Source organism: Stomoxys calcitrans, chromosome 1 (assembly GCF_963082655.1).
Source record: "Stomoxys calcitrans chromosome 1, idStoCalc2.1, whole genome shotgun sequence".
Classification (NCBI taxonomy): Eukaryota; Metazoa; Arthropoda; class Insecta; order Diptera; family Muscidae; genus Stomoxys; species Stomoxys calcitrans.
Window position 1 is genome coordinate 201,794,451 of NC_081552.1, and position 15,335 is coordinate 201,809,785.

The 15,335-nt window shown below is 40.9% G+C and overlaps 1 protein-coding gene across 3 annotated transcripts in view; it reads right to left on the reverse strand.

Annotated features, from left to right (window-relative positions):
* LOC106091151 (uncharacterized) overlaps window positions 1-15,335 on the reverse strand; it is a 613,012-nt gene that overhangs the window by 520,941 nt on the left and 76,736 nt on the right. The gene's annotated exons all lie outside the window — the stretch shown is intronic.

Here is a 15,335-nt window from a genome sequence, read left to right on the forward strand (position 1 = left end):
TTAATGTTTTAGGGCTATAAAAGGTGAATTTCTTAATCGATTTTACTGAAATTTGCAAAATGAGTTGCGTTAGGCCCCTCGATATTCGCACTGAGTATGGTTAGGTTAGGTTAGGTTTAAGTGGCAGTCTGCCATCAGACTCACTTAGGCGTTTTCGTCCATTATAATACCAGAGGAACAGAAGAAGGAAGATGCCTTCTAGTTCCTGCCGTAAAAAGCCCAATAACTTGCGAATGTTCACATCCGCTATATCAGACAGGTTCTCAACGAAATGAGAACCTAAAGTAGAGCTCCTACTGACTGCTAATGCGGTACACACATACAGAAGGTGTTCTATAGTCTCTTCTTATTCAATGGCCTCACTGCTTCTCGAAAAGTCGATACTAGCAACCTTCCTTCTGTTAGCATGTTTTCCGATTAGACATTGAGCTGTCATGATGGGCACAATGACCGAGACGTCTGTTCTAGCTAATGACAGCAAAGCAGTAGACCTCTTCAAGAGTAGATTAGGCCACATAGTTTTGGAATGCTCACAGCCCCCTCTTTGTGACCATCTATCATTCGTTGTCCTTCGGGCCTGGTCCCTAAAAATTTTGCTTAGATACCCACAGATTCCAGTATAACTAGAATCCAGTCTCGCAAGCTCGTCCGCTTTACAGCTCCCTAGGATATATCTGTGGCCCGGCACCCAGGATAGGTGAATTTTGAACTGTTCAGCCATCTCGTTGAGAGATCTGCGACAGTAGAGGGCGGTTTTTGTGTTGAGGAATACCTTCTACAGGAATTAAATGGCTGCCTGGCTGTCTCGAAAGATATTTATGCCAATCATAGCCGCCACATGACCAATGAAAAAAGCTCCCTTAAGCTCACGGCAGTAGTCTCTGCTATTTGTCTAGCCACAATGTCCAGAGGCATAAGATGTAGCATTAAATTCAGGGCATCAGATGGTGTCGTTCTCAATGCGGCTGTGATGCACAAACAAGTCATCCTTTGGATCCGGTTAAGTATTGAGCAATAGTTGGACTTTAAATGCGCCGTCCACCATAGCACAACACCATATAGCATTGTAGGTCTGACAACTGCAGTATATACCCAATGCATGACACGCGGTCTAAACCCCCAACTTTTGCCAATGGCTCTCTTGCAGGTGTATAGGGCAAGAGTTGCTTTTCTTGCCCTTTCCAAAATGTTGGATTTGAAGTTCAATTTCCTGTCCAGCTAAACACCCAGGTCTTTTGCGCTTTCTGTAAGACGGGTTCCACTGTAGGGAAATTGAGTCTTCAGCATAAAAGAGGACTTATAGGACAAAAATCTTTCGCCTGCGTGTGGTAGGGTTTTCCTGCTTTCGGAATGAAAATGACCTTCGTGTCCCTCCATCCCACATGCTGATAAAAGCAGAGTATATCTATCTAAGCCAGGGAACCAGTCTATCATACACAGCTTGTATCTCAACCGATGATTCATCATCATGGCGACTTAAAGGAGTCGAAACTTCTTATCGCCCAAAAGATTTTCTGCTGAGACACAATTTCCCTTATAACCTGTGACAAATGCATACCAGTGACAACCCCTTCTGATGCCACGTTGGCCGTTGGAGAATTTTCCGCGAAATGTGTATCGACGAGTAGTTCTAGTGTTTCCTCACTAGACTTTGTCCATACATTCTCTGACTTCTGAATATACCCCACCGTAATAGATCTCGAGGACAGAATCTTCCTTAGCCTAGAGGCCTCAGATGTATCCTCCACGCACGGAGCTGCAGAATTCGAGCCTGGAATTGTTCTGAGCTTTTCTCAGCTCGCCCTTATATTTTCTTAGCTCAGCCTTGTAGATGTCCCAATAGTGTGGTGCTCTTGTGGCTTTTGCTCTTTTGAAGAGTTTTTTGCAGTCCTTCCTTAGACCAACCAGCTCTGGGGTGCACCATTGCGGTTGCTGTTTGCCCCTTGGTTTGACACTAGGACATGCTGACACAAGCGAGTCATTTAGGGCCTTCGTGATTTGCTTGACCATTATGTCTATATCCTCCGCAGCTTCTACTTTCTTTTCCGGTCTACAAGGGATAGACGTGCAGAGTGCCGAAATTTATTCCAATCCATCTTTCTTTTGTTTAGCCAAGGGACCACTACTGCAATATGTTCTCCATGGTGATGATCAGAAAAGCTGTGATCATCCTACACTTCACAGTCGCATATTCCTTTACTTATATCATCCGATATAATGGTGATAACTAGTACCTCCTACCTGTTCCCGGTAATAAAGGTCGTTTTGTTTTCTTTATTGCAAAAGGCCAGATTGCAACTTAAAGTATTGGGTTGCCCAAAAAGTAATTGCGGATTTTTTAAAAGTAAATGCATTTTTAATAAAACTTAGAATGAACTTTAATCAAATATACTTTTTTACACTTTTTTTCTAAAGCAAGCTAAAAGTAACAGCTGATAACTGACAGAAGAAATAATGCAATTGCAGAGTCACAAGCTGTGAAAAAATTTGTCAACGCCGACTATATGAAAAATCCGCAATTACTTTTTGGGCAACCCAATTCGATAAGCAGCTCACCCCCTTTGACATCCATCCATATCTGGTGATGACATCCATCCATATTTGGTGGTGTGCATTAGCACCACTTCCCACAACGAGGCCAGCCAATTAAGGGACCTTTTAATTTCAAGCCTGGTTACTACTATATCTTCAGTGCTTAGCGGCGGAAGAAGAAAAACATTAAGGCTTCTCTTTGTAAGAATACAGGCTCTGTGTCTCCCATTCCCCGTAACCTTGAGTGGTTTAAATCCCGGAATTCTAAGTCCACGAACCATTCCCCCACACACCCATAGTTCTTGGATAAGAACTACGCAAAATCCCCTCCCATGAGGAGGACCTTCAGTGTCGCCGAAGTGGCCTTACAATGTTGGAGATTTATGTGTAGACACCGTTCCATAGTCAGGATTCAGAACTTCCAGCACTGTTGTGTTAGCCTCGTCTTCTGATTCCACCAGGAGTTTATCCTTACAAGATTCGTTAGATCCTGTATGATGAGCTTTCCCAGGGGCAGGTGAGAAAGCTAAGGAACCACTTTTCCTCAGAACACTGGACACTTGTGATGTGGGCGATTCCTCCTTAGAAGCTTCACTAACTGCTGCTGTCGAAGTACTTTTTGAGTACCGTGCTTTTCCGCTGGCGCACGCCTTGAGCCTAGTCCATCCGGATGACCCACCTACACAGGACTTGTTGGGTCCCGTTTCGATACCATCCCTTCCTGTTTCGATTGTGACAGGGGGATTTTCAGCCTCAGACTTGTTGAGATCTGCGAGACAGCCGGAGTTTAGTAAGAATACTGCATGTCTCCGGTAACCATTAACTTGTTGAGATCGTAGGATACAACCCCTACAGACTTGTTGAGATCTGCGAGACAGCCGGAGTTTAGTACGAATACTGCATGTCTCCGGTAATCCAATCATCCAGTCTGTGGTTGAAAGATTGGGAGTACATTCCCTTAGTCTTCCAAGTATCGATTCAGAAACTGAGGGAATCCTTGGTATCGAAGCATGCGCCATTGGTCGAGAAGGAACATCGTTCTTCTTGACTAAATCTAGTGATGCACCTGGCCATACATTTGAGCGTCGATCCCTGAAGGCAATTGATAGGCTACGTTACCAGCCAGCATCGTCACAAACTGGAGGAGACCCAGGAAATTTCGCAAGGACATCGGAGTTTACTGATGACAGTCCATTAACTATCCCACTCCAAATATTCCTTGGTATGCAGCCCGGAGGCCACCGTAGCGCAAAGGTTAGCATGTCCGCCTATGACGCTGAACGCCTGGGTTCGAATCCTGGCGACACCATGAGAGAAAAAAAAATTCACCGGTGGTTTTTCCCTCCTAATGCTGGCGACATTTGTGAGGTACTATGCCATGTAAAAACTTCTCTCCAAAGAGGTGTCGCACTGCGGCTCGCCGTTCGGACTGAGCTTAAACTTGAATCGGACTGCACTCATTGATATGTGAGAAGTTTGCCCCTGTTCCTTGGTGGAATGTTCATAGTTTATGCAGCCCTGTTTTCTCCCTTGTCGACAACAGCCATCACCAAACTGCACCTAGCGACACTAGCAAAGGTCCTTGGACCCATGTTACTGTTGTTTGCCCTAGTTCGTTTAGGCATGGAATGCCCTCCAAGTGACTACAGCCTTTTGGCTGGCTGCGGAGCAGTTTCTGAAACTAGACGTATAGTCTTTGGGGTAGCCTGTGCAGTGAATCCCTATTGGTGAGAGTCTTAGGATCATTCGCACCTAGCCTCTCAACAAACCTGAGAGCGATGCGTCTTCTATTACACCAAACTCTTAAAATTTTATATTTGAGATTTTTATGATATATTTTTCCAAACATTTCATTATATTTCCCAAATACTTTATGAGTTCTAAGATAAAAATATTCAGCTTTGCTACAATCATATTGATGAGTATAATAACGAGCCTATTACATGGCAATTTCTAAAAGTTTGCCTTAACTATTAATAACCATATCTTCCTCTCGAATCCCTTAGATGAGTGGCAATGACCATTTGTCAACCCTGAGCATTGATTTACTGCTAGATTCACCCTAATAAACGTATGAGTGTAGGGTTTTCGCATATGAAGACAACAACAACCTCCAACTTAAATTGGGACTGCTAGTACTTTGACCAACATATGAGCATTGAGTACTTATATAATAGACCTAAATTAGATTCCATTGATTTTCATTTGAAAGGAGTCTTAACTTGCTTTTCGGATTCCTTTTCGATTTTCCTTTTTTTTTTTTTGTTTTTGTTATTTTCATCCTTTTTCATTTTCATTTAGGAATGAGGCCACATAGTATTTTGCTAGGATTTTGTTTAGATTCTATTTTGTTGTGGTGGAGTGGTGTGGCATGATGTGGTGTGGTGTGGCATGGTGTGGTGTGGTGTGATGTGCTGTTGCCCCAGGCCTCTTGTGCCAAATGACTACAATTGACATTATTGAAAAGTGTCAGTGCTTAAAGGGGAGCCTTAATTCGAATATAAATTGGAATTTATGATGAGGAGGGTTGATGACGCAAAAGCCGCCTTCATACCAGCTATGTGAGTTGTTATGATGCTTTAGAATTAATTTTACTTCATTTCTCTTTGGTGCTCTTTTGCTGGGATTTTTTCGATTTTTTTTGCTGGGTGCGCCATTGAACATTTGAACTGAAATGAGTTGATTATTTGGGACGACATTGAAAAGGATAAGAAGGATGATGGAAAAACATTTCTAGTGACTTAACTCATACACACCAATCTATATATACAAACTGTTTGTCAAGCTTTAAAAAGCGAACTCTGAATAGGGATTTGAAATAAGTGTTTTCAAGGTATGAGCTCAACACAAAGCTCATTTCGTCCATTTCGTTCCATTTCGTCAAACTTCGGAGAAAATTGGATAACTTAAGCATCCAAATTCGGCACGGACATTGAGTGGTCTAACATATATATGTCACAATTCAGGAGGCCCTAACCTACTCACTGATTCAAATTTTAGCAAAATCGGTTAAAAAAATAAATCTTTTATTGGCTTTAGACCCTTTATCTAGAGATCGGTCTATATGGCAGCTATACCTATATATGGTCCGATTTGTTTCATATGTAGGTCAGATATCAGGAGGCTTATGATAACCCTCTGTTTCAAATTTCGGAGACATCGGGTCATAAATAAAGCTTTTATGGGATTCAGGTCCTTTATCGGCAGATCGGTCTATATGGCAGCTATATCTAAATATAGTCCGAAATGAACCATATTTGGGTCCTATGTTGGGAGGCGTAAAAGTACTTACTGTCTCAAATTTCTGAGAAATCGGTTAAAAAATAAAGCTTTTATGGCCTTTAGACCCTTTATCGGGAGATCGGTCTATATGGCAGCTATATCTAAATATGCCCGATCTGAACCATATTTTGGTCAGACGTTGGCAGGCTTAAAATAACCCACTAGTTTAAATTTCAGCGAAATCGGTTTAAAAATAAAGCTTTTATGGGCTTTAGACCTCTTATCGGCAGATCGGTCTATATGGCAGCTATATCTAAATATATTCCGTTCTGAACCATATTTGGGCCTTATGTTAGGAGTCGTCAAGCTACTCAATGTTTCAAATTTCAGCGAAATCGGGTAATAAATAAAGCTTTTATGGGCTTGAGAACCCTTATCGGCAGATCGGTCTATATGGCAGCTATATCTAAATATAGTCCGAAATTAACCATATTTGGGTCCTATGTTGGGAGGCGTAAAAGTACTTACTGTCTCAAATTTCTGAGAAATCGGTTAAAAAATAAAGCTTTTATGGCCTTTAGACCCTTTATCGGGAGATCGGTCTATATGGCAGCTATATCTAAATATAGCCCGATCTGAACCATATTTTGGTCAGACGTTGGCAGGCTTAAAATAACCCACTAGTTTCAATTTCAGCGAAATCGGTTTAAAAATAAAGCTTTTATGGGCTTTAGACCTCTTATCGGCAGATCGGTCTATATGGCAACTATATCTAAATATAGTCCGATCTGAACCATATTTGGTTCCAATGTTAGGAGTCGTCAAGCTACTCAATGTTTCAAATTTCAGCGAAATTGGTTAAAAAATATAGCTTTTATGGCCTTCAGACCCTTTATATGGAGATCGGTCTATATAGCAGCTATACCTAAATATAGTCCGATCTGAACCATATTTTGGTCAGATGTCGCGAGGCTTAAGAGTACCCTCTGTTTCAGCGAAATAAGTTAAAAAATAAAGCTTTTATGGCCTTCAGACCCTTTATGTGGAGATCGGTCTATATAGCAGCTATCTTATATATAAAAATCAATTTGTGTTTGTTTGTTTGTGTGTTCCTTATAGACTCAGAAACGGCTGAACCGATTTTTTTGAAATTTCCACAGATGGTGCATAATGACCCCGTGGTGAAAATAGGGTACTACATTTTTTGATACCTGAATGGGGGGCGGACCTTCCCCCTTACCCAAATTTTAAGAAATGCCACATCTCGGTGATGGCTTATGCAATTTAGGCGAAATTTTGTGTGCACTCATATAGAACCCTAAAAAAATGTGGTATCCAAATTTCGGATGGAGTACCTAGGGGCGCCGTTCCACCCTAAAACCTAGGGGGACCACCCCAACCCCCCAAAAAACCCCTAGATCGGACATATTTACTAACCATGGCAATATGGGACTCAAATGAAAGGTATTTGCGAGTAGAATACGAATCTGATATCCAAATAAATGTGGGGCCACGTTTCTGGGGGGTGGACCCTTTCCCCAAAACACCCCCCAAACAGGACTTATTTACTGACCATGGGAATATGGGGCTTAAATAAAAGGTGTTTGGTGTAGAATTAGAATCTGATATCCAAATATGAGACCAAGTGTTTGGGGGGCCGCCTATCCCCAAAAACCTCCCCCAAACGGGACACATTAACGACCATAGCCATATGGGGCTCAAATGAAAAGTCTTTGGGAGTAAAGTACGAATCTGATATCAATATTTGGGAAAAGTGTCTATGGGGTAACTCCTCCCCCACAACACCACCCAACCCCAAAACACCCCTAAATCGGACATATTTAACGATCATGGCAATATGGATCTCAAATGAAAGGTATTTGCGAGTAGAATACGAATCTGATATTCAAATGTGGGACCACGTTTCTAGGGGTCCACCCCTTCCCCAAAACACCCCTCAAACAGGACTTATTTACTGACCATGGCAATATGGGGCTTAAATAAAAGGTATTTGAGTGTAGAATTAGAATCTGATATCCAAATATGGGACTAAGCGTTTGGGGTGCCGCCTCTCCCCAAAAACATCCCCCAAAGGGGACAAATTAACGACCATAGCCATATGGGGCTCAAATGAAAGGTCTTTGGGAGTTAAGCACGAATCTGATATGAATATTCGGGAAAAGTGTTAAAGGGACCACCCCACCCCCATAACACCACCCAAATAGTAAGTAATTGCTGACTATTGCAAGATGAGGCTCAAATATGAGGGTTATTAGAATAGAACACGAATCCGACATATATTTTCAAGGCCAACTGACTGAGTGGCCGACCATCCCCCAAAACACCCCCAAGCCGGTCACGTTTTCCGACTATGGAAATATGGGGCTCAAATTAAAGGTATTTGGGAGTACACCATGTGTCTGATATTAACATTAGGGACCAACTGTCTAGGGGACGTCCCACCACCATAACAACCCCCAAATAGGACGTATTTGCTCACCAAGACAATTTGGGTCGTAAAGAGAGTGGAACTAAATATTTATAGTTTGTAGGGTCAATACCCCAAACCGGACATATTTGCTGACTTTTGCAATAAGGAGTTTAAATGAGATTTGAAAACGAATTTGATATCCAATTTTGAGGCCTATGGCAATATGGGGTTCAAATAAATGATATATAGATATATGAGAATAGAGCACGTTGTTGATATATGGTTGCCCATAAAGTAATTGCGGATTTTTTAAAAGAAAGTAAATGCATTTTAAATAAAACTTAGAATGAACTTTAATCAAATATACTTTTCTTACACTTTTTTTCTAAAGCAAGCTAAAAGTAGCAGCTGATAACTGACAGAAGAAAGAATGCAATTACAGAGTCACAAGCTGTGAAAAAATTTTTTGTCAACGCCGACTATATGAAAAATCCGCAATTACTTTTTGGGCAACCCAATATTTTCCAGGCTTTGTGTCCCCAAAAACACCCCTAAATCGGCCATATATATCGACCATGTCAATGTGGAGAATAAATGAAAGGAATTGGGGGGTAGAGCAAGAATTGACACTCACTTTCGGGACCAATATTCTGGGGGTCAACCCCTTTCCCAAAATACCCCCCACAAACAGCAATTTTTTAGTGACCATCGCAAAATGGGGCGCAAATAAAGGTATTTGGGAGTAGAAAACGAATTTGATATCCAAATTTAGAACCATGTATTTAGGGAATCACCCCTTCCTCAAAACAGCCCGCAAAGGGTAAAAATTTTGCGACCATGCCAATATGTGGTATTTAAGATTAGATAACGAATTTGATAACCTATTTTGAGGCCATGTGTTTGGGGGACGCGACATCGTGTAAACTCCCCTAAACCAATGGCAATATGGACTTTAAATAAATGGTTTTTGAAAGAAGAGCACGATGGAGATATTTTTTCAGGGCCAAGTGCCTGGGGGACCACCTCACACCGAAAAAACCCCTAAATCAGATATTATTTGAGTAGCGGGCTGAAATAGAGTATTTTTAGAATGGAGTACACCCTAAATCCAAACTTTAATTCGTAAACCAATAGAGATCATATGGGATTCGGACAAAGGCACTTATATTGTTAAACAATTAGTCAAGCGATGTACTATTTTCGTAGCATGGTATTTTACTAAAAGCTCTATAATTGTCGAAAATAAATATTCCAAGGAAACTTTTGTTCCATATAAAGTAAAAGAAGGCGCAGCGGAGCGGGCCCGGGTCAGCTAGTATGAAAATATAGTCCGATATGGGCCATATTTGAATCATATGTCGGGAGGCCTAAAACTACTCACTGTTTCAAATTTCAGCGAAATCGGGTGAAAAATAAAGCATTTATGGGCATTAGACCCTTTATCGGAAAATCGGTCTATATAGCAGCTATATCCAAATATGGTCCGATTTGGCCCGTTCAAAGATCAAAAAGAGGTATCTGTGTCAAATTTCAGCTCAATATCTCAATTTTTGAAGGCTCTAGAGTGACGGACAGACGTGTGTCTGTCCGTCCGTCTGTCCGACGTCCGACGATCCGAAATATATATACTTTGTGGGATCGGAAATTGATATTTCGATGTGTTGCAAACGAAATGACTAAATAAATATACCCCCTATCCTACGGTGGGGGTATAAAAAACAGAAAGCAGCAGTGTATTCTACAAGAAAGTACAGCGGAGCGTGCTTGGGTGGGCCAGTAGGAATTAATCGCTCAAAATTTCAAGCGCCCAGCTTTATTCCTTCGAAAGTTAGCATGCTTTTGACATACGGTAAGACTTAATCGACTTAAAATGTCAAGACAGTCAAGAATGTGTCTACTTTTAAGGGTCTCAGTTCAATATTGCGAGGTGTTACAGATGGAATGACGAAATTATTAAACTCCCCCCCTCATTCCATGGTCGAAAAATATATGTTCTTGCCTCAGTGGTAGAAACTATTGCATTCAATGGCTAAGTATTCATTGGCTTGCTTTCAAAAACTTGGCTATACTCTGGGAATTGAACGACTGTGTAATTGTAGGCATTTATACCATTCGATTAGTGTTCACAAGGACTTTCAAATTCAAGGATTTTCCCATTTGCCATGTCTAGGGGGGGAATCATTTGCTCGGGATTAACTTTCACAAGATGAGTGCATATTATGCCATATTTTTGAGAACTTTGATTGTAAACTTATCATAATCTTTAAAAACTTTAACTAAAAACTTTTTTTGCATAATGGAGTTTCCTTACCAAATAAAAAAATTTAAAAAAAAAAAAAACTATTTCCAGTTGAGGTTTTGCCATCTGGTACTCAGCAAGCACTTGAGCCAAACAAAAACTACAAACTTTTTTTTCGTTAGCTTACGATACTCTGAATGTGGTTTACTTTCTTCGATAAACACTTTGAAAAGGCAAACGAACATCTTAAATACTTGCAATAGTAAAACATTTGTTGTTGTTGTTGTTGTTGCATCAAGCCCAAGGATTCTAACGATTTTTTCCACTTGAAAAGAGCATTTAAATGTGGCTTTGCCGAAGTTATAAAAGTTTTCCGCAATACTTCAATACAATTTCCCCCAAAGACATTAAGTGGTGGCTAAATGTTTCTTTCGATGGGATTTGAGTGGAAACCATTTTAAGGTCGTTCACAATACCTTGAGATTGAATATGGCATATCAGAGATGGGAAACCAGGAGGCTTCGAATGGTTCAACAGCCGAAATTTTAAAAGAAGAAAAAAATTTGTGTGTTTTTTTCTATGTTTGTTTGTTGCATATAGATTGCGAGGGCTGCTATAAAAATGTCTGCCCTAATAATATAAATTTTTATCATCCAAAATGGTTTTGTTGTTTTTCAAGAAATTCTGCAGCATATCAGAGATGGGAAACCAGGAGGCTTCGAATGAATCAACAGCCGAAATTTTATTAGAATAAAAAAATTTGTGTTTTTTTTGTTGCGTATAGATTGCGAGGGCTGCTATAAAAATTTCTGCCCTAATAAGAAGATATTCTGCAGCATATCAGAGATGGGAAACCATGAGGCTTCGAATGGTTCAACAACCGAAATTTTAAAAGAAGAAAAAAATTTGTGTGTTTTTTTCTTTGTTTGTTTGTTGCATATAGATTGCGAGGGCTGCTATAAAAATGTCTGCCCTAATAATATAAATTTTTATCATCCAAAATGGTTTTGTTGTTTTTCAAGAAATTCTGCAGCATATCAGAGATGGGAAACCAGGAGGCTTCGAATGGTTCAACAGCCGAAATTTTATAAGAATAAAAAAAATTGAGTTTTTTTTTTATTTTTTGTTTGTTGCGTATAGATTGCGAGGGCTGCTATAAAAATTTCTGCCCTAATAATATACATTTTTATCATCCAAAATGGTTTTTGTTGTTTTGCAAGAAATTCTGCAGCATATCAGAGATGGGAAACCAGGATGCTTCGAATGGTTCAACAGCCGAAATTTTATAAGAAAAAATAAATTTGTGTTTTTTTTTTTTTTTTTTGTTGCGTATAGATTACGAGGGCTGCTATAAAAATTTCTGCCCTAATAATATAAATTTTTATCATCCAAAATGGTTTTGTTGTTTTTCAAGAAATTCTGCAGCATATCAGAGATGGGAAACCAGGAGGCTTCGAATGGTTCAACAGTCGAAATTTTATAAGAAGAAATAAATTTGTGTTTATTTTTTTTTTGTTTTGTTTGTTGCATCTAGATTACGAGGGCTGCTATAAAATGTCTGCCCTAATAAGAAGAAATTCTGCAGCATATCAGAGATGGGAAACCATGAGGCTTCGAATGGTTCAACAGCCGACATTTTCAAAGAAGAAATAAATTTGTGTTTTTTTTTTTTTTTTTTTTTTTTTTGTTGCTTATAGATTACGAGTGCTGCTATAAAAATTTCTGCCCTAATAATATAAATTTTTATCGTCCAAAATGGTTTTATTGTTTTTCAAGGAATTCTTGACAGCATGATTTATACACTTTTGCATTGGCTAAAACGAATTGTTGAGGCACTTTTGCCCATTCCGTTTGAGACAGACATTGTCTCTGGCGACGAAAATCCTCGACCACGCATTTTAATCGTAATCTGCGGGAAGAAAAATAAGCCATTGGAAGTCAAGTCGGGGCTATAAGGTGCATGATCCATCAATTCGACGTTATGAGTCACATCGGCTCAAACCAGCATTTTGTGAGAGCTCGCATTGTCATGGCGACCATTTGCTTCAAAGTGCTTCTACCACGAACAACATTCATTGGTTTTGGTTCATCTTCGAAGACAGATACGGTCCATTGCTGTTTTGTTTCGGGCCCATAAGCATAGATCCACGATTCGGTGTAGGCAAGCTACAAGTGATCTACTGTCTCTCTCGGACTACAGTAGAAGCGATGACAGGACCTCAGTCACTTGTGGAGACTTAACTGTGACTGATCCAAAGAGATGCGCCAGATTGTTTAACCATCAATTTATTGTGCATCCCTTTGTCGTATACGTGGTCTCCGAGCCGATAGATAGCCATAACAATTTACCGTGGATGAAGATACGATTGTCATCCGTGGAGCCATATCATCCAAGGTGTTGGTCCCCGACGGAATCTCTGCACTGATGCTGAAGAATTTGGATTTACCTGGAGTCGAGCACATTACAGCTGTCCTTAACCTGTATTTGAACACTCTCATTGTACCCGAGGTCTGAAAGATGGGTTGAGTAATCTCACCACTGAAGCCTTGAATGGACCCGTGTAGGGGGGGGGAGTCGTACAGACCAATCTCCCTTCTCTCTCACCAGTAGCCAAGACGATTGAGCCTCGTTGGAGAAGTTCCATTCGCCGAGCATCAACTTGATGCATAGCACAACAACTGCTTTGCATGCCATCACCGCACACATTTGCGGTGATGGTCCTCGTGGCACTGAACCCATCGAAGGCATTCGATACAGTCATCAATTATCCGTGTAGTTGCCAGTCATTTGTGGAATTTAGGAGTAAGAAATCGAAGCACCTTTGAGTGAAACAGAGAGAGGGTTCCCCAAGTTGGGTTGATATCTCCGGCATAATTTAACCTCTACCTAACCTCCATTCCAGCCACTAAAGATGGCATAGAGATCGTATCATATGGGCATCATTACTCGATCATGGCATCAGGCCCCCCACCCATTGATGACATTTGCGATCGGATGAACGTCTACCTCAACGAACTTGCCGCTTATTTCACTGCAAGAGATTTGAAGATATCTGCCACCAAATCTTGAGTCACATTGTTCACTACAGCTACCGGTGAGGTAAGTTTAGGTTAGGTAAGCTTGGAAATAGGGTGCGGATATTAAACCGCCCCATGCCACTATAGACGTGCACCTAAGTCAGCCACTCCATGGCTGATAATGACCAACTTACGTTACCTACCAAAAGGCACCCGGACATCCTAGGGCCTTCAAATTCGGCTCCCACGATAGTCAGAAGCCGCTGGAACTTTGGTTACAGCCTAAGTATGGTAAGGGCCCAGTTGGGAGCAATGTGATGTCTGTGGTTTTGACCTAAAAGTCGCAGAAAGGGCATTTCGATGCTCGGTATGGTGTTGCATATATTAAACCGGCTGTTATGACCCATAGATGGGAAGGAGTTTCAAATGGTGCTGCGCTCCTAACAAAACGGGAGATTACGTCTAAACAACGCACAGTGGGAGAAAATCGAAAAAAGCCAGCAAAAAATATGCCGTGTGAGAGCAGGTAGAGATATCTCTTTGAACTTTAAAATTGTTATAGTTGAGAGATCAAGATCATGTGCAAAATTGCCATGGCCTAGATTGCTCGCGGGCTTTTTTTTGCTGGATAGCGTCAAAAATCCCAACAAAAAAAGTCGGCATGAGGTCTACAATATCTCCACTGGTTTTGGGAGACATTCGATTTCAATGTTTTTTTGTGCAATTTTGACCGAGATTTGCTTCGTATTTTGTCATATTGCGAAGGCATTTGTGGTTCGATTTTCATTTTTATACCCATCACCATAGGATGAGGGTATACCAGTCTAGTCATTCCGTTTGAAACACCTCGAAATATTGATCTAGTACCCCATAAGGTATACATATTCTTGATCGTCTCGATATTTTAAGTCAATCTAGCCATGTTCGTCCGTCCGTCTGTCGAAATCATGATAGCGTGGGTGGAACGTGTAAAGCTAGCTGATTGAAATTTTGCACGAACACCGAAGTATTGATGTAGGTCAATGGAGATTACCAATGCGCCATATCGGTTCAGATTTGGATATAGCTTTCATATAAACCGATCTGACGATTTGAATTCTTGAGCCCTTACAAATTCCAATTTTTATCAGATTTGGCTGAAATTTTGCATGTGGTGCTTTCGTTTTGATTTCAGGTCATGGACCGGTCGCAATCGGTCCATGACCTGATATAGCTCCCATATAAGCCGATCTCCCGATTTGACTTCTTGAGTCCTTACAAGCCCCAATTTTTGTCCGTTTTGGCTGATATTTTGCATGCGGTGTTTGTTATGGCCTCCAACAACTGTGCCATATACGATCCACATCAGTCTATAATCCCATGTAAACCGGTCTCTCGATCATCCTTGTTCGATTCCTAGAAGCTTTAATGTTTTCTGGTTTGACAGAAGTATGGTATGTAGAATAATGGTGATGGGTTCCCAATATTCGGCCCAACCGAACATAGGACGCGTTTACTTGTCATTATTTAGAGCGCTCAACAAGCCGATTACTGGCTTAGGTTTATGCCCATAGTGGCAGGGGGCGGATTAATATCCGCACCCGCGTTTTAACGTGCGGAGAGTTTAGCATGTCCGCCTATGACGCTGAACGCCTGGGTTCGAATCCTGGCAAGACCATCAGAAAAAATTTTCAGCGGTGGTTTTCCCCTCCTAATGCTGGCAACATTTGTGAGGTACTATGCCATGTAAAACTTCTCACCACTCACTTCTCGCACTGCGGCACGCCATTCGGAATCGGCATGAGAAAGGAGGTCCTTTATCATTGAGCTTAAACTTGAATCGGACTGCACTCATTGATATGTGAGAAGTTTGCCCCGGTTTCTTAGTGGAATGTTTAAGGGCAAAGTTTGCAA